Below are 17302 nucleotides of genomic sequence, written 5' to 3'. Positions count from 1 at the left end.
GTGGTGCTCGGGCAGTGTAGGGGGTCGTGCAGGGGGTGGTGTTTCAGGGTTTAGGGCAGTGCAGTGGTGTTTGGGCAGTGTAGGGGTCATGCAGGGGTGGTGTTTAAGGGTTTAGGGCAGTGCAGCAGTGATTGGGCAGTGTAGGGAGTCATGCAGGGGTGGAGTTTCAGGGTTTAAGGCAGTACAGTGGTGTTCGGGCAGTGTAGGGGTCATGCAGGGGGTGGTGTTTCAGGGTTTAGGGCAGTACAGTGGTGTTAGGGCAGTGTAGGGGGTTGTGCAGGGTGTGGTGTTTCAGGGTTTAGGGCAGTGCAGTGGTGTTCGGGCAGTGTAGGGGGTCGTGCTGGGGGTGCTGTTTCAGGGTTTAGGGCAGTGCAGTGGTGTTCGGGCAGTGTAGGGGGTCATGCAGGGGGTGGTGTTTCAGGATTTAGGGCAGTGCAATGGTGTTCGGGCAGTGTAGAGGGTCTTGCTGGGGATGGTGTTTCAGGGTTTAGGGCAGTGGTGTTCGGGCCAGTGGAGGGGGTCTTGCTGGGGGTGGTGTTTTAGGGTTTAGGGCAGTGGTGTTCGGGCAGTGTAGGGGATCGTGCAGGGGTGGTGTTTCAGGGTTTGGGGCAGTGGTGTTCGGGCCAGTGGAGGGGTCTTGCTGGGGGTGGTGTTTCTGGGTTTAGGGCAGTGCAGTGGTTTTTGGGCAGTGTAGGGGATCGTGCTGGGGGTGGTGTTTCAGGGTTTAGTGCAGTGGTGTTCGGGCAGTGTAGGGGGTCGGGCTGGGGCTGGTGTTTCAGAGTTTAGGGTAGTGCAGTGGTGTTTGTGTAGTGTAGGGGGCCGTGCTGGTGGTAGTGCTTTAGGGTTTAGAGTAGTGCAGTGATGTTTGTGTAGTGCAGGTGGTCGTGCTTGAGGTAGATTTAGGGTTTAGGGTAATGCAGTGGTGTGTATCGTGCAGGGGGTCGTGCTGGCGGTAGTGTTTTAGGGTTTAGGGCAGTGCAGTGGTGTTTGGGTAGTGTATGGGGTCGTGCTGGGCATAGTGTTTTAGGGTTTAGGGCAGTGCAGTGGTGTTGGTGTAGTGTAGGAGGCCGTGCTGGGGGTAGTGTTTTAGGGTTTAGGGTAGTGCAGTGGTGTTTATGTAGTGTTGGGGGTCATCCTGGGGGTAGTGGTTTAGGGTTTAGAATAGTGCAGTGATGTTTGGGTATTTGAGGGGGTACTGCAGGGGGTTGTGTTTTAGGGTTTAGGGTAGTACAGTGGTTTTTGGGTAGTGTAGGGGTACTGCTGGGGGTAGTGTTTTAGGGTTTAGGGTAGTGCAGTGGTGTTTGAGTAGTGTAGGGAGTAAGGCTGAGGGTAGTGTTTTAGGGTTTAGGGTAGTGCAGCGGTATTTGTGTAGTGTAGGGGGTAGATTTTTAGGGTTTAGGGTAGTGCAGTGGTGTATGTGTAGTGTAGGGAATTGTGTTTTAGGGTAGTGCAGTGGTCATTGGTTAGTGTAGAAAGTCATACGCGGGTAGGGGTTTAGGGCAGTGCAGTGGTGTTTGGGTAGTGTAGGGGTTGTGCTGGGGGTGGTGTTTTATGGTTTAGGGCAGTGCAGTGGTCTTCGGGTACTTTAGGGGGCCGTGCTGGCGTAGTGTTTTAGGGTTTAGGGCAGTGCAGTGATATTCGGGTAGTTTAGGGGGTCGTGCAAGGGGTGGTGTTTCAGGGTTTAGTGCAGTGGTGTTCGGGCACTGTAGGGGGTCGTGCAAGAGGTTGTGTTTCATGGTTTAGGGCAGTGCAGTGGTGTTCAGGCAGTGTAGGGGGCATGCAGGGGTGGTGTTTCAGGGTTCAGTGCAGTGCTGTTCGGGCAGTGTAGGAGGTCGTGCAGGGGGTGGAGTTTCAGGGTTTAGGGCAGTGCAGTGGTGTTCGGGCAGTGGAGGGGGTCTTGCTGGCGCAGGTGTTTCAGTGTTTAGGGCAGTGCAGTGCTGTTCGGGCAGTGTAGGGGGTGGTGCAGGGGGTGGAGTTTCAGGGTTTAGGGCAGTGCAGTGGTGTTCGGGCAGTGGAGGGGGTCGTGCTGGGGCAGGTGTTTCAGTGTTTAGGGCAGTGCAGTGGTGTTCAGGCAGTGTAGGGGGTCGTGCTGGGGTTGGTGTTTGAGGGTTTAGGGCAGTGGTGTTCGGGCAGTGTGGGGGGTCTTGCTGTGGGTGGTGTTTCAGGGTTTAGGGCAGTGCAGTCGTGTTCGGGCAGTGTAGGGGGTCGTGCTGGGGCTGGTGTTTCAGGGTTTAGGGCAGTGTAGTTGTATTCGGGCTGTGTAGTGGGTCGTGCAGGGTGGTGTTTCAGGGTTTAGTGCAGTGGTGTTCAGGCAATGTAGGGGGTCGTGCGCGGGGTGGAGTTTCAGGGTTTAGTGCCGTGCAGTGGTGTTCAGGCTTTGTAGGAGGTCGTCCAGGGGTGGTGTTTCAGGCTTTAGGGTAGTGCAGTGGTGTGCGGGCAGTGTAGTGGGTCGATCGGTGGTGGTGTTTCAGGGTTTAGGGCAGTGCAGTATTGTTCTGGCAGTGTAGGGGGTAGTGCGGGGTGGTGTTTCAGGGTTTAGTGCAGTGGTGTTCGGGGAAAGTAGTGGGTCATGCGGGGTGGTGTTTCAGGGTTTAGGGCAGTGCAGTGGTGTTCAGGCTTTGTAGGGGGTCGTGCATGCAGGGGTGGTGTTTCAGGGTTTAGTGCAGTGGTGTACGGGCAGTGTAGTGGGTCGATGGGGGTGGTGTTTCAGGGTTTAGGGCAGTGCAGTATGGTTCTGGCAGTGTAGGGGGTCGTGCTGCGGGTGCTGTTTTAGTGTTTAGGGCAGTGTAGTGGTGTTCGGGCAGTGTAGGGGGTCATGCTGGGGGTGCTCTTTCAGGGTTTAGGGCAGTCAAGTGGTGTTCGAGCAGTGTAGGGGTTGTGCTGGGGTGGTGTTTCAGGGTTTAATGCAGAGCAGTGGTGTTTGTGCAGTGTAGAGGGTCATGCTGGGGGTGGTGTTTCAGAGTTTAGGGCAGAGCAGTGGTGATCGGCCAGTGTAGGGGGCCATACTGGGGGTGGTGTTTCAGGGTTTAGGGCAGAGCAGTGGTGTTCGGGCAGAGTAGGGTGTTGTGCTGGGGTGGTGTTTCAGGGTTTAGGGAAGAGCAGTGTTGATCTGGCAGAGTAGGGGGCCGTGCTGGTGGTAGTGCTTTGGGGTTTAGAGTAGTGCAGTGATGTTTGTGTAGTGCAGGGGGTCGTGCTTGGGGTAGATTTAGGGTTTAGGGTAATGCAGTGGTGTGTATCGTGTAGGGGGTCGTGCGGCGGTAGTGTTTTAGGGTTTAGGGCAGTGCAGTGGTGTTTTGGTAGTGTATGGGTTCGTGCTGGGTGTAGTGTTTTAGGGTTTAGGGCAGTGCAGTGGTGTTTGGGTAGTGTAGGGAGTGTAGGGGTTTGTGCTGGGGTAGTGTTTTAGGGTTTAGGGTAGTGCAGAAGTGTTGGTGTAGTGTAGGAGGCCGTGCTGGGGGTAGTGTTTCAGGGTTGAGAGCAGTGCAGTGGTATTCAGGCAGTGTAGGGGGTCTTGCTGGGGGTGGTGTTTCAGGGTTTAGGGCAGAGCAGCAGTGTTGGGGCAGTGTAGGGTGTTGTGCTGGGGGTGGTGTTTCAGGTTTTAGAGCAGAGCAGTGGTGTTCCGGCAGTGTAGGGGGTCGTGCTGGGGGTGCTGTTTCAGGGTTTAGGGCAGTGCAGTTGTGTTTGTGCAGTGTAGGGGTCATGCTGGGGCAGGTGTTTCAGGGTTGAGGGCAGTGCAGTGGTGTTCGAACAGTGCAGGGGTTGTGATGGGGTGGTATTTCAGGATATAGGGCAGAGCATTGGTGTTCGGGCAGTGTAGGGGGTCAAGCTGGGGGTGGTGTTTCATCCTTTAGGGTAGAGCAGTGGTGTTCGGGGAGAGTAGAGGGTTGTGCTGGGGGTGGTGTTTCAGGGTTTAGGGCAGTGCAGTTGTGTTCGGGCAGTGTAGGGGGTCGTGCTGGTGGTGGTGTTTCAGGGTTTCGGGCAGAGCAGTGGTGTTCGGGCAGAGTAGGGTGTTGTGCTGGGGGTAGTGTTTTAGGGTAGTGCAGTGGTGTTTCTGTAGTGTAGGGGGTAGTGTTTTAGGGTTTAGGGTAGTGCAGCGGTGTTTGTGTTGTGTAGGGGTCGTGTTTTAGGGTAGTGCAGTGGGCTTTTGTTAGTGTAGGGGGTCATGTGGGGGGTAGTGTTTTAGGGTTTAGGGTAGTGCAGTGGTGTTTGGGTAGTGTAGGGGTCGTGCTGGGGTAGTGTTTTAGGGTTTAGGGCAGTTCAGTGGTGTTTGGGTAGTGTAGGGCGTCATGCTGGGGGTGGTGTTTTAGGGTTTAGGGCAGTGCAGTGGTGTTCAGGCCAGTGGAGGGGGTCTTGCTGGGGGTGGTGTTTCAGGGTTTAGGGCAGTGCAGTGGTTTTCGGGCAGTGTAGGGGATCGTGCTGGGGGTGGTGTTTCAGGGTTTAGTGCAGTGGTGTTCGGGCAGTGTAGGGGGTCGGGCTGGGGCTGGTGTTTAAGGGTTTAGGGCAGTGCAGTGTTATTCGGGGAGTATAGGGGGTAGTGCTGGACCTGGTGTTTCAGGGTTTAGGGTAGTGCAGGTGTTTGTGTAGAGTAGGGGGCCATGCTGGTGGTAGTGCTTTAGGGTTTAGAGTAGTGCAGTGATGTTTGTGTAGTGCAGGGAGTCGTGCTTGGGGTATATTTAGGGTTTAGGGTAATTCAGTGGTGTGTATCGTGTAGGGGGTCGTGCTGGCGGTAGTGTTTTAGGGTTTAGGGCAGTGCAGTGGTGTTTGGGTAGTGTATGGGTTCGTGCTGGGTATAGTGTTTTAGGGTTTTGGGCAGTGGAGTGGTGTTTGGGTAGTGTAGGGAGTGTAGGGGGTTGTGCTGGGGTAGTGTTTTAGGGTTTAGAGTAGTGCAGAGGTGTTGGTGTAGTGTAGGAGGCCGTGCTGGGGGTAGTGTTTTAGGGTTTAGGGCAGAGTAGTGGTGATCGGGCAGAGTAGGGGGTCGTGCTGGGGGTAGTGTTTTAGGGTTTAGGGTAGTGCAGTGGTGTTTCTGTAGTGTAGGGTGTAGTGTTTTAGGGTAGTACAGTGGTCTTTGGTTAGTGTAGGGGTCATGTGGTGGGTAGTGATTTAGGGTTCAGGGCAGTTCAGTGGTGTTTGGGTAGTGTAGGGGGACATGCTGGGGGTGGTGTTTTAGGGTTTAGGGCAGTGCAGTGGTGTTTGGGTAGTGTAGGCAGTCATGCTAGGGGTGGTGTTTTAGGGTTTAGGGCGGTGCAGTGGTGTTTGGCTAGTGTAGGGGGTCGTGCTGGGGATGGTGTTTCAGGGTTTAGGGCAATGCAATGGTGTTCGGGCTGTGTAGGGGGTCATGTGGGGGGTGGTGTTTCAGGGTTTAGTAAAGTGGTGCACGGGCAGTGTAGGGGGTCATGCGGGGGGTGGTGTTTCAGGGTTTAGGGCAGTGCAACGATGTTTGGGCAGTGTAGGTGTCATGCGGGGGTGGTGTTTCAGGGTTTAGGGCAGTGCAGCGGTGTTTGGGCAGTCTAGGGTGTCATGCAGGGGTGGAGTTTCAGGGTCTAGGGCAGTACAGTGGTGTTCGGGCAGTGTAGGGGGTCGTGCAGGGCGTGGTGTTTCAGGGTTTAGGGCAGTGCAGTGGTGTAAGGGCAGTGTAGGGGGTCGTGCAGGGGGTGATGTTTCAGGGTTTAGGGCAGTGCAGTGGTGTTCGGGCAGTGTAGGGGGTCGTGTTGGGGGTGCTGTTTCAGGGTTTAGGGCAGTGCAGTGGTGTTCGGGCAGTGTAGGGGGTCTTGCTGGGGGTGGTGTTTCAGGGTTTAGGGCAGAGCAGCAGTGTTGGGGCAGTGTAGGGTGTTGTGCTGGGGGTGGTGTTTCAGGTTTTAGAGCAGAGCAGTGGTGTTCCGGCAGTGTAGGGGGTCGTGCTGGGGGTGCTGTTTCAGGGTTTAGGGCAGTGCAGTTGTGTTTGTGCAGTGTAGGGGTCGTGCTGGGGCAGGTGTTTCAGGGTTGAGGGCAGTGCAGTGGTGTTCGAACAGTGTAGGGGTTGTGATGGGGGTGGTATTTCAGGATATAGGGCAGAGCATTGGTGTTCGGGCAGTGTAGGGGGTCAAGCTGGGGGTGGTGTTTCATCATTTAGGGTAGAGCAGTGGTGTTCGGGGAGAGTAGGGGGTTGTGCTGGGGGTGGTGTTTCAGGGTTTAGGGCAGTGCAGTTGTGTTCGGGCAGTGTAGGGGGTCGTGCTGGTGGTGGTGTTTCAGGGTTTCGGGCAGAGCAGTGGTGTTCGGGCAGAGTAGGGTGTTGTGCTGGGGGTATTGTTTTAGGGTAGTGCAGTGGTGTTTCTGTAGTGTAGGGGGTAGTGTTTTAGGGTTTAGGGTAGTGCAGCGGTGTTTGTGTTGTGTAGGGGTCGTGTTTTAGGGTAGTGCAGTGGGCTTTTGTTAGTGTAGGGGGTCATGTGGGGGGTAGTGTTTTAGGGTTTAGGGTAGTGCAGTGGTGTTTGGGTAGTGTAGGGGTCGTGCTGGGGTAGTGTTTTAGGGTTTAGGGCAGTTCAGTGGTGTTTGGGTAGTGTAGGGCGTCATGCTGGGGTGGTGTTTTAGGGTTTAGGGCAGTGCAGTGGTGTTCAGGCCAGTGGAGGGGGTCTTGCTGGGGGTGGTGTTTCAGGGTTTAGGGCAGTGGTGTTCGGGCAGTGTAGGGGGTCTTGCTGGGGGTGGTGTTTCAGGGTTTAGGGCAGTGCAGTGGTTTTCGGGCAGTGTAGGGGATCGTGCTGGGGGTGGTGTTTCAGGGTTTAGTGCAGTGGTGTTCGGGCAGTGTAGGGGGTCGGGCTGGGTCTGGTGTTTAAGGGTTTAGGGCAGTGCAGTGTTATTCGGGGAGTATAGGGGGTACTGCTGGACCTGGTGTTTCAGGGTTTAGGGTAGTGCAGTGGTGTTTGTGTAGAGTAGGGGGCCGTGCTGGTGGTAGTGCTTTAGGGTTTAGAGTAGTGCAGTGATGTTTGTGTAGTGCAGGGAGTAGTGCTTGGGGTAGATTTAGGGTTTAGGGTAATTCAGTGGTGTGTATCGTGTAGGGGGTCGTGCTGGCGGTAGTGTTTTAGGGTTTAGGGCAGTGCAGTGGTGTTTGGGTAGTGTATGGGTTCGTGCTGGGTGTAGTGTTTTAGGGTTTTGGGCAGTGGAGTGGTGTTTGGGTAGTGTAGGGAGTGTAGGGGGTTGTGCTGGGGTAGTGTTTTAGGGTTTAGGGTAGTGCAGAGGTGTTGGTGTAGTGTAGGAGGCCGTGCTGGGGGTAGTGTTTTAGGGTTTAGGGCAGAGTAGTGGTGATCGGGCAGAGTAGGGGGTCGTGCTGGGGGTAGTGTTTTAGGGTTTAGGGTAGTGCAGTGGTGTTTCTGTAGTGTAGGGTGTAGTGTTTTAGGGTAGTGCAGTGGTCTTTGGTTAGTGTAGGGGGTCATGTGGGGGGTAGTGATTTAGGGTTCAGGGCAGTTCAGTGGTGTTTGGGTAGTGTAGGGGGTCATGCTGGGGGTGGTGTTTTAGGGTTTAGGGCAGTGCAGTGGTGTTTGGGTAGTGTAGGCGGTCATGCTAGGGGTGGTGTTTTAGGGTTTAGGGCGGTGCAGTGGTGTTTGGCTAGTGTAGGGGGTCATGCTGGGGATGGTGTTTCAGGGTTTAGGGCAATGCAATGGTGTTCGGGCTGTGTAGGGGGTCATGTGGGGGGTGGTGTTTCAGGGTTTAGTAAAGTAGTGCACGGGCAGTGTAGGGGGTCATGCAGGGGGGTGGTGTTTCAGGGTTTAGGGCAGTGCGACGATGTTTGGGCAGTGTAGGTGTCATGCGGGGTGGTGTTTCAGGGTTTAGGGCAGTGCAGCGGTGTTTGGGCAGTCTAGGGTGTCATGCAGGGGTGGAGTTTCAGGGTCTAGGGCAGTACAGTGGTGTTCGGGCAGTGTAGGGGGTCGTGCAGGGCGTGGTGTTTCAGGGTTTAGGGCAGTGCAGTGGTGTAAGGGCAGTGTAGGGGGTCGTGCAGGGGGTGATGTTTCAGGGTTTAGGGCAGTGCAGTGGTGTTCGGGCAGTGTAGGGGGTCGTGTTGGGGGTGCTGTTTCAGGGTTTAGGGCAGTGCAGTGGTGTTCGGGGAGTGTAGGGGGTTGTGCTGGTGGTGCTATTTCAGGGTTAGGGCAGTGCAGTATTTTTCGGGTAGTGTAGGGGGTCTTGCTGGGGATGGTTTTTCAGGGTTGAGGGCAGTGGTGTTCGGGCCAGTGGAGGGGGTCTTGCTGGGGGTGATACTTCAGGGTTTAGTGCAGTGGTGTTCGGGCAGTGTAGGGAGTCGTGTGGGGGTGGTGTTTCAGGGTTTAAGGCAGTGCAGTGGTGTTCGGGCAGTGTAGTGGTTCGTGCAGGGGTAGTGTTTCAGGGTTTAGGGCAGTGCAGTGGTGTTCGGGCAGTGTAGGGTGTCCTGCAGGGGGTGGTGTTTCAGGGATTAAGGCAGTGCAGTGGTGTTCGGGCAGTGTAGGGGTCGTGCTGGGGGTGCTGTTTCAGGGTTTAGGGCAGTGCAGTGGTGTTCGGGCAGTGTAGGGGGTCGTGCTGGGGGTGCTGATTCAGGGATTAGGGCAGTGCAGTTGTGTTTGGGCAGTGTAGGGGGTCGTGCTGGTGTATTAGGGTTTCGGGCAGTTCAGTGGTGTTCGGGCAGAGTAGGGTGTTGTGCTGGGGTGGTATTTCAGGGTTTAGGGCAGAGCAGTGGTGATCGGGCAGAGTAGGGGGTCGTGCTGGGGGTAGTGTTTTAGGGTTTAGGGTAGTGCAGTGGTGTTTCTGTAGTGTAGGGGGTAGTGTTTTAGGGTTTAGGGTAGTGCAGCGGTGTTTGTGTTGTGTAGGGGTCGGTTTTTAGGGTAGTGCATTGGTCTTTGGTTAGTGTAGGGGGTCGTGTGGGGGTAGTGTTTTAGGGTTTAGGGTAGTGCAGTGGTGTTTGGGTAGTGTACGGGTCATGCTGGGGTAGTGTTTTAGTGTTTAGGGCAGTGCAGTGGTGTTTGGGTAGTGTAGGGGGTCATGCTGGGGGTGCTGTTTTAGGGTTTAGGGCAGTGCAGTGGTGTTCGGCTAGTGTAGGGGGTCGTGCTGGGGATGGTGTTTCAGAGTTTAGGGCAGTGCAAAGGTGTTCGGGCAGTGTAGGGGGTCGTGTGGGGGGTCGTGTTTCAGGGTTTAGTGAAGTGGTGCTCGGGCAGTGTAGGGGGTCGTGCAGGGGGTGGTGTTTCAGGGTTTAGGGCAGTGCAGTGGTGTTTGGGCAGTGTAGGGGTCATGCAGGGGTGGTGTTTAAGGGTTTAGGGCAGTGCAGCAGTGATTGGGCAGTGTAGGGAGTCATGCAGGGGTGGAGTTTCAGGGTTTAAGGCAGTACAGTGGTGTTCGGGCAGTGTAGGGGTCATGCAGGGGGTGGTGTTTCAGGGTTTAGGGCAGTACAGTGGTGTTAGGGCAGTGTAGGGGGTTGTGCAGGGTGTGGTGTTTCAGGGTTTAGGGCAGTGCAGTGGTGTTCGGGCAGTGTAGGGGGTCGTGCTGGGGGTGCTGTTTCAGGGTTTAGGGCAGTGCAGTGGTGTTCGGGCAGTGTAGGGGGTCATGCAGGGGGTGGTGTTTCAGGATTTAGGGCAGTGCAATGGTGTTCGGGCAGTGTAGAGGGTCTTGCTGGGGATGGTGTTTCAGGGTTTAGGGCAGTGGTGTTCGGGCCAGTGGAGGGGGTCTTGCTGGGGGTGGTGTTTTAGGGTTTAGGGCAGTGGTGTTCGGGCAGTGTAGGGGATCGTGCAGGGGTGGTGTTTCAGGGTTTGGGGCAGTGGTGTTCGGGCCAGTGGAGGGGTCTTGCTGGGGGTGGTGTTTCTGGGTTTAGGGCAGTGCAGTGGTTTTTGGGCAGTGTAGGGGATCGTGCTGGGGGTGGTGTTTCAGGGTTTAGTGCAGTGGTGTTCGGGCAGTGTAGGGGGTCGGGCTGGGGCTGGTGTTTCAGAGTTTAGGGTAGTGCAGTGGTGTTTGTGTAGTGTAGGGGGCCGTGCTGGTGGTAGTGCTTTAGGGTTTAGAGTAGTGCAGTGATGTTTGTGTAGTGCAGGTGGTCGTGCTTGAGGTAGATTTAGGGTTTAGGGTAATGCAGTGGTGTGTATCGTGCAGGGGGTCGTGCTGGCGGTAGTGTTTTAGGGTTTAGGGCAGTGCAGTGGTGTTTGGGTAGTGTATGGGGTCGTGCTGGGCATAGTGTTTTAGGGTTTAGGGCAGTGCAGTGGTGTTGGTGTAGTGTAGGAGGCCGTGCTGGGGGTAGTGTTTTAGGGTTTAGGGTAGTGCAGTGGTGTTTATGTAGTGTTGGGGGTCATCCTGGGGGTAGTGGTTTAGGGTTTAGAATAGTGCAGTGATGTTTGGGTATTTGAGGGGGTACTGCAGGGGGTTGTGTTTTAGGGTTTAGGGTAGTACAGTGGTTTTTGGGTAGTGTAGGGGTACTGCTGGGGGTAGTGTTTTAGGGTTTAGGGTAGTGCAGTGGTGTTTGAGTAGTGTAGGGAGTAAGGCTGAGGGTAGTGTTTTAGGGTTTAGGGTAGTGCAGCGGTATTTGTGTAGTGTAGGGGGTAGATTTTTAGGGTTTAGGGTAGTGCAGTGGTGTATGTGTAGTGTAGGGAATTGTGTTTTAGGGTAGTGCAGTGGTCATTGGTTAGTGTAGAAAGTCATACGCGGGTAGGGGTTTAGGGCAGTGCAGTGGTGTTTGGGTAGTGTAGGGGTTGTGCTGGGGGTGGTGTTTTATGGTTTAGGGCAGTGCAGTGGTCTTCGGGTACTTTAGGGGGCCGTGCTGGCGTAGTGTTTTAGGGTTTAGGGCAGTGCAGTGATATTCGGGTAGTTTAGGGGGTCGTGCAAGGGGTGGTGTTTCAGGGTTTAGTGCAGTGGTGTTCGGGCACTGTAGGGGGTCGTGCAAGAGGTTGTGTTTCATGGTTTAGGGCAGTGCAGTGGTGTTCAGGCAGTGTAGGGGGCATGCAGGGGTGGTGTTTCAGGGTTCAGTGCAGTGCTGTTCGGGCAGTGTAGGAGGTCGTGCAGGGGGTGGAGTTTCAGGGTTTAGGGCAGTGCAGTGGTGTTCGGGCAGTGGAGGGGGTCTTGCTGGCGCAGGTGTTTCAGTGTTTAGGGCAGTGCAGTGCTGTTCGGGCAGTGTAGGGGGTGGTGCAGGGGGTGGAGTTTCAGGGTTTAGGGCAGTGCAGTGGTGTTCGGGCAGTGGAGGGGGTCGTGCTGGGGCAGGTGTTTCAGTGTTTAGGGCAGTGCAGTGGTGTTCAGGCAGTGTAGGGGGTCGTGCTGGGGTTGGTGTTTGAGGGTTTAGGGCAGTGGTGTTCGGGCAGTGTGGGGGGTCTTGCTGTGGGTGGTGTTTCAGGGTTTAGGGCAGTGCAGTCGTGTTCGGGCAGTGTAGGGGGTCGTGCTGGGGCTGGTGTTTCAGGGTTTAGGGCAGTGTAGTTGTATTCGGGCTGTGTAGTGGGTCGTGCAGGGTGGTGTTTCAGGGTTTAGTGCAGTGGTGTTCAGGCAATGTAGGGGGTCGTGCGCGGGGTGGTGTTTCAGGGTTTAGTGCCGTGCAGTGGTGTTCAGGCTTTGTAGGAGGTCGTCCAGGGGTGGTGTTTCAGGCTTTAGGGTAGTGCAGTGGTGTGCGGGCAGTGTAGTGGGTCGATCGGTGGTGGTGTTTCAGGGTTTAGGGCAGTGCAGTATTGTTCTGGCAGTGTAGGGGGTAGTGCGGGGTGGTGTTTCAGGGTTTAGTGCAGTGGTGTTCGGGGAAAGTAGTGGGTCATGCGGGGTGGTGTTTCAGGGTTTAGGGCAGTGCAGTGGTGTTCAGGCTTTGTAGGGGGTCGTGCATGCAGGGGTGGTGTTTCAGGGTTTAGTGCAGTGGTGTACGGGCAGTGTAGTGGGTCGATGGGGGTGGTGTTTCAGGGTTTAGGGCAGTGCAGTATGGTTCTGGCAGTGTAGGGGGTCGTGCTGCGGGTGCTGTTTTAGTGTTTAGGGCAGTGTAGTGGTGTTCGGGCAGTGTAGGGGGTCATGCTGGGGGTGCTCTTTCAGGGTTTAGGGCAGTCAAGTGGTGTTCGAGCAGTGTAGGGGTTGTGCTGGGGTGGTGTTTCAGGGTTTAATGCAGAGCAGTGGTGTTTGTGCAGTGTAGAGGGTCATGCTGGGGGTGGTGTTTCAGAGTTTAGGGCAGAGCAGTGGTGATCGGCCAGTGTAGGGGGCCATACTGGGGGTGGTGTTTCAGGGTTTAGGGCAGAGCAGTGGTGTTCGGGCAGAGTAGGGTGTTGTGCTGGGGTGGTGTTTCAGGGTTTAGGGAAGAGCAGTGTTGATCTGGCAGAGTAGGGGGTCATGCTGGGGGTAGTGTTTTAGGGTTTAGGGTAGTGCAGTGGTGTTTCTGTAGTGTAGGGGTCGTGTTTTAGGGTAGTGCAGTGGTCTTTGGTTTGTGTAGGGGGTCGTGTGGGGGGTAGTGTTTTAGGGTTTGGGTAGTGCAGTGGTGTTTGGGTAGAGTAGGGGTCGTGCTGGGGTAGTGTTGTAGGGTTTAGGGCAGTTCAGTGTTGTTTGGGTAGTGTAGGGCGTCATGCTGGGGGTGGTGTTTTAGGGTTTAGGACAATGCAGCGGTGTTTCGGTAGTGTAGGGGGTCATGCTGGGGGTGGTGTTTTAGTGTTTAGGGCGGTGCAGTGGTGTGCGGCTACTGTAGGGGGTCGTGCTGGGGATGGTGTTTCAGGGTTTAGGGGAGTGCAATGGTGTTTGGGCAGTATAGGGGGTCATGTGGGGTGTGGTGCTTCAGGGTTTAATGAAGTAGTTCTCGGGCAGTATAGGGGGTCATGCAGGGGGTGGTGTTTCAGGGTTTAGGGCAGTGCAGTGGTGTTTGGGCAGTGTAGGGGTCCTGCGGGGTGGTGTTTCAGGGTTTAGGGCAGTGCAGCGGTGTCCGGGCAGTGTAGGTGTCGTGCAGGGGGTGGTGATTCAGGGTTTAGGGCAGTGCAGTGGTGTTAGGGCACTGTAGGGGGTCGTGCAGGGGGTGGTGTTTCAGGGTTTAGGGCAGTGCAGTGGTGTTTGGGCAGTGTAGGGGGTCGTGCTGGGGGTGGTGTTTCAGGGTTTAGGGCAGTGCAGTGGTGTTCGGGCAGTGTAGGGGGTCGTGCTGGTGGTGCTGTGTCAGGGTTTAGGGCAGTGCAGTGGTGTTTGGGTAGTGTAGGGGGTCGTGCAGGGGTTGGTGTTTCAGGATTTAGGGCAGTGCAATGGTGTTCGGGCAGTGTAGGGGGTGTTGCTGGGGATGGTGTTTCAGGGTTTAGGGCAGTGGTGTTCGGGACAGTGGAGAGGGTCTTGCTGGGGGTGGTGTTTTAGGGTTTAGGGCAGTGGTGTTCGGTCAGTGTAGGGGATCGTGCTGGGGATGATGTTTCAGGGTTTAGGGCAGTGGTGTTCGGGCCAGTGGAGGGGGTCTTGCTGGGGGTGGTGTTTCGGGGTTTAGAGCAGTGCAGTGGGGTTCGGGCAGTGTAGGGGATCGTGCTGGGGTGGTGTTTCGGGGTTTAGAGCAGTGCAGTGGGGTTCGGGCAGTGTAGGGGATCGTGCTGGGGGTGGTGTTTCAGGGTTTAGTGCAGTGGTGTTCGGGCAGTGTAGGGGGTCAGGCTGGGGCTGGTGCTTAAGGGTTTAGGGCAGTGCAGTGGTATTCGGGTAGTGTAGGGGGTTGTGCTGGAGCTGGTGATTCAGGGTTTAGGGTAGTGCAGTGGTGTTGGTGTAGTGTAGGAGGCCGTGCTGGGGTAGTGTTTTAGGGTTTAGGGTAGTGCAGTGGTGTTTGGGTAGTGTAGGGGGTCGTCCTGGGGTAGTGGTTTATGGTTTAGAATAGTGCAGTTGTGTTTGGGTATTTGAAGGGGTACTGCTGGGGGTTGGTTTTTAGGGTTTAGGGCAGTACAGTGGTGTTTGGATAGTGTAGGGGTGCTGCTGGGGGTAGTGTTTTAGGGTTTAGGGTAGCGCAGTGGTGTTTGGGTAGTGTAGGTAGTACTGCTGGGGTAGTGTTTTAGGGTTTAGGGGAGTGCAGTGGTGTTTGGTTAGTGCAGTGTGTCATGCTAGGGGTAGTGTTTTAGGGTAGTGCAGCGGTATTTGTGTAGTGTAGGGGGTAGTTTTTTAGGGTTTAGGGTAGTGCAGTGGTGTTTGTGTAGGGGTCGTGCTGGGGTAGTGTTTTAGGGTTTAGGGTAGTGCAGCGGTGTTTGTGTAGTGTAGGTGGTTGTGTTTTAGGGTAGTGCAGTGGTCATTGGTTAGTGTAGAAAGTCGTGCGGGGGTAGGGGTTTAGGGCAGTGCAGTGGTGTTTGGGTAGTGTAGGGATCGTGCTGGGGGTGGTGTTTTAGGGTTTAGGGCAGTGCAGTGGTGTTTGGGTAGTGTAGGGGGTCGTGCTGGGGGTGGTGTTTTATGGTTTAGGGCAGTGCAGTGGTCTTCGGGTACTTTAGGGGGTCGTGCTGGGGTAGTGTTTTAGGGTTTAGGGCTGTGCAGTGGTGTTCGGGCAGTTTAGGGGGTCGTGCAAGGGGTGATGTTTCAGGGTTTAGTGCAGTGGTGTTCAGGCACTGTAGGGGGTCGTGCAGGAGGTGGTGTTTCAGGGTTTAGGGCAGTGCAGTGCTGTTCGAGCAGTGTAGGGGGTTGTGCAGGGGGTGGAGTTTCAGGGTTTAGGGCAGTGCAGTGTTGTTCGGGCAGTGGCGGGGGTCGTGCTGGGGCAGGTGTTTCAGTGTTTAGGGCAGTGCAAAGGTGTTCGGGCAGTGTAGGGGGTCATGCTGGGGGTGGTGTTTGAGGGTTTAGGGCAGTGGTGTTCGGGCAGTGTAGGGGGTCTTGCTGTGGGTGGTGTTTCAGGGTTTAGGGCAGTGCAGTCGTGTTCAGGCAGTGTAGGGGGTCGTGCTGGGGCTGGTGTTTCAGGGTTTAGGGCAGTGTAGTGGTATTCGGGCAGTGTAGGCGGTCGTGCGGGGGGTGTTTCATGGTTTTAGGGCAGTGCAGTGGTGTTCAGGCTTTGTAGGGGGTCATCCAGGGGTGGTGTTTCAGGGTTTAGGGCAGTGCAGCGGTGTTTGGGCAGTGTAGGGGTCATGCAGGGGGTGGTTATTCAGGGTTTAGGGCAGTGCAGTGGTGTTAGGGCACTGTAGGGGGTCGTGTGGGGGTGGTGTTTCAGGGTATAGGGCAGTGCAGTGGTGTTCTGGCTTTGTAGGGGGTCGTGCATGCAGGGGTGGTGTTTTAGGGTTTAGGGCAGTGCAGTGGTGTACAGGCAGTGTAGTGGGTCGATCGGGGTGGTGTTTCAGGGTTTAGGGCAGTGCAGTATGTTTCTGGCAGTGTAGGGGGTCGTGCTGGGGGTGCTGTTTCAGTGTTTAGGGCAGTGTAGTGGTGTTCAGACAGTGTAGGGGGTCATGCTGGGGGTGCTTTTTCAGGTTTTAGGGCAGTCAAGTGGTGTTCGAGCAGTGTAGAGGTTGTGCTGGGGGTGGTGTTTCAGGGTTTAAGGAGGAGCAGTGGTGTTTGTGCTGTGTAGAGGGTCATGCTGGGGGTGGTGTTTCAGGGTTTAGGGCAGAGCAGTGTTGATCGGGCAGAGTAGGGGGTCGTGCTGGGGGTAGTATTTTAAGGTTTAGGATAGTGCAGTGGTGTTTCTGTAGTGTAGGTGGTAGTGTTTTAGAGTTTAGGGTAGTGCAGCTGTGTTTGTGTTGTGTAGGGGTCGTGTTTTAGGGTAGTGCAGTTGTCTTGGTTAGTGTAGGGGGCCGTGTGGAGGGTAGTGTTTTAGGGTTTAGGGTAGTGCAGTGGAGTTTGGGTAGTGTAGGGGTTCGTGCTGGGGGTGGTGTTTTAGGGTTTAGGGCAGTGCAGTGGTGTTTGGGTAGTGTAGGGGGTCATGCTGGGGGTGGTGTTTTAGGGTTTAGGGCAGTGCATCTGTGTTTGGGCAGTGTAGGGGATCATGCAGGGGTGGTGTTTTAGGGTTTAGGGCAGTACAGTGGTGTTCGGGCAGTGTAGGGGGTCGTGCAGGGGGTGGAGTTTCAGGGTTTAGGGCAGTGCACTGGCGTTCGGGCAGTGTAGGGGGTCGTGCAGGGGGTGGCGTTTCAGGGTTTAGTGCAGTGCAGTGGTGTTCAGGCAGTGTAGGGGGTCATGCTGGGGGTGCTGTTTCAGGGTTTAGGGCAGTGCAGTGGTGTTCGGGCAGTGTAGGGGGTCGTGCTGGGGGTGTTTTTTCAGGGTTTAGGGCAGTGCAGTTGTGTTCGGGCAGTGTAGGGGGTTGTGCTGGGGCAGTTGTTTCAGGGTTGAGGGGAGTGCAGTGGTGTTCAGGCAGTGTAGGGGGTCGTGCTGGGGGTGGTGTTTCATGGTTTAGGGTAGTGCAGTGGTCTTTGGTTTGTGGAGGGGGTCGTGCAGGGGTAGTGTTTTAGGGTTTAGGGTAGTGCAGTGGTGTTTGGGTAGTGTTGTAGGGTTTAGGGCAGTGCAGTGGTGTTTGGCTAGTGTAGGGGGTCGTGCTGGGGGTGGTGTTTTAGGGGTTAGGGCAGTGCAGTGAAGTTTGTGTAGTGTAGGGGTCATGTTTTAGGGTAGAGCAGTGGTCTTTGGTTAGTGTAGGGGGTCGTGTGGGGGTAGAGTTTTAGGGTTTATGGTAGTGCAGTGGTGTTTGGGTAGTGTAGGGGTCATGCTGGGGTAGTGTTTCAGTGTTTAGTGCAGTGCAGTGGTGTTTGGGTATTGTAGGGGGTCGTGCCGAGGGTGGTGTTTTAGGGTTTATGGCAGTGCAGTGGTGTTTGGGTAGTGTAGGGGGTCGTGCTAGGGGTGGTGTTTTAGGGTTTAGGGCAGTGCAGTGGTGTTCAGGTAGTGTTGGGGGTCGTGCTGGGTGTGGCATTTGACGGTTTAGGTCAGTGCAGTGGTGTTTGGGCAGTGTAGGGCGTTGTGCGGAGGTGGTGTTTCAGGGTTTAGGGCAGTGTAGTGGTGTTCGGGCAGTGTAGGGGGTCGTGCGGGCGGTGGTGTTTCAGGGTTTAGGGCAGTGCAGTAGTGTTCGGGCAGTTTAGGGTGTTGTGCAAGGGTGGTGTTTCAGGGTTTAGTGCAGTGCAGTGGTGTTCGGGCAGTGTAGGGCGTCGTGCATGGAGTGGTTATTCAGGGTTTAGGGCAGTGCAGTGGTGTTTGGGTAGTGTAGGGGGTCATGCTGGGAGTGGTGTTTTAGGGTTTAGGGCAGTGCAGTGGTGTTTGGATAGTGTAGGGGGTCATGCTGGGTGTGGTGTTTGAGGGTTTAGGGCAGTGCAGTGGTGTTCGGGCAGTGTAGGGGGTCGTGCGGGGGGTGGTGTTTCAGGGTTTAGGGCAGTGCAGTGGTGTTCAGGCAGTGTAGGGGGTCGTGCTGGGGGTGCTGTTTCAGGGTTTTGGGCAGTGCAGTGGTATTCGGGCAGTGTAGGGGGTTGTGCTGGGGGTGCTGTTTCAGGGT

The sequence above is a fragment of the Triturus cristatus genome, chromosome 1_1 (assembly GCF_964204655.1).
Source record: "Triturus cristatus chromosome 1_1, aTriCri1.1, whole genome shotgun sequence".
Classification (NCBI taxonomy): domain Eukaryota; kingdom Metazoa; phylum Chordata; class Amphibia; order Caudata; family Salamandridae; genus Triturus; species Triturus cristatus.
The sequence above is the reverse complement of the archived record's forward strand: the minus strand, read 5'-3'. Positions refer to the sequence as shown.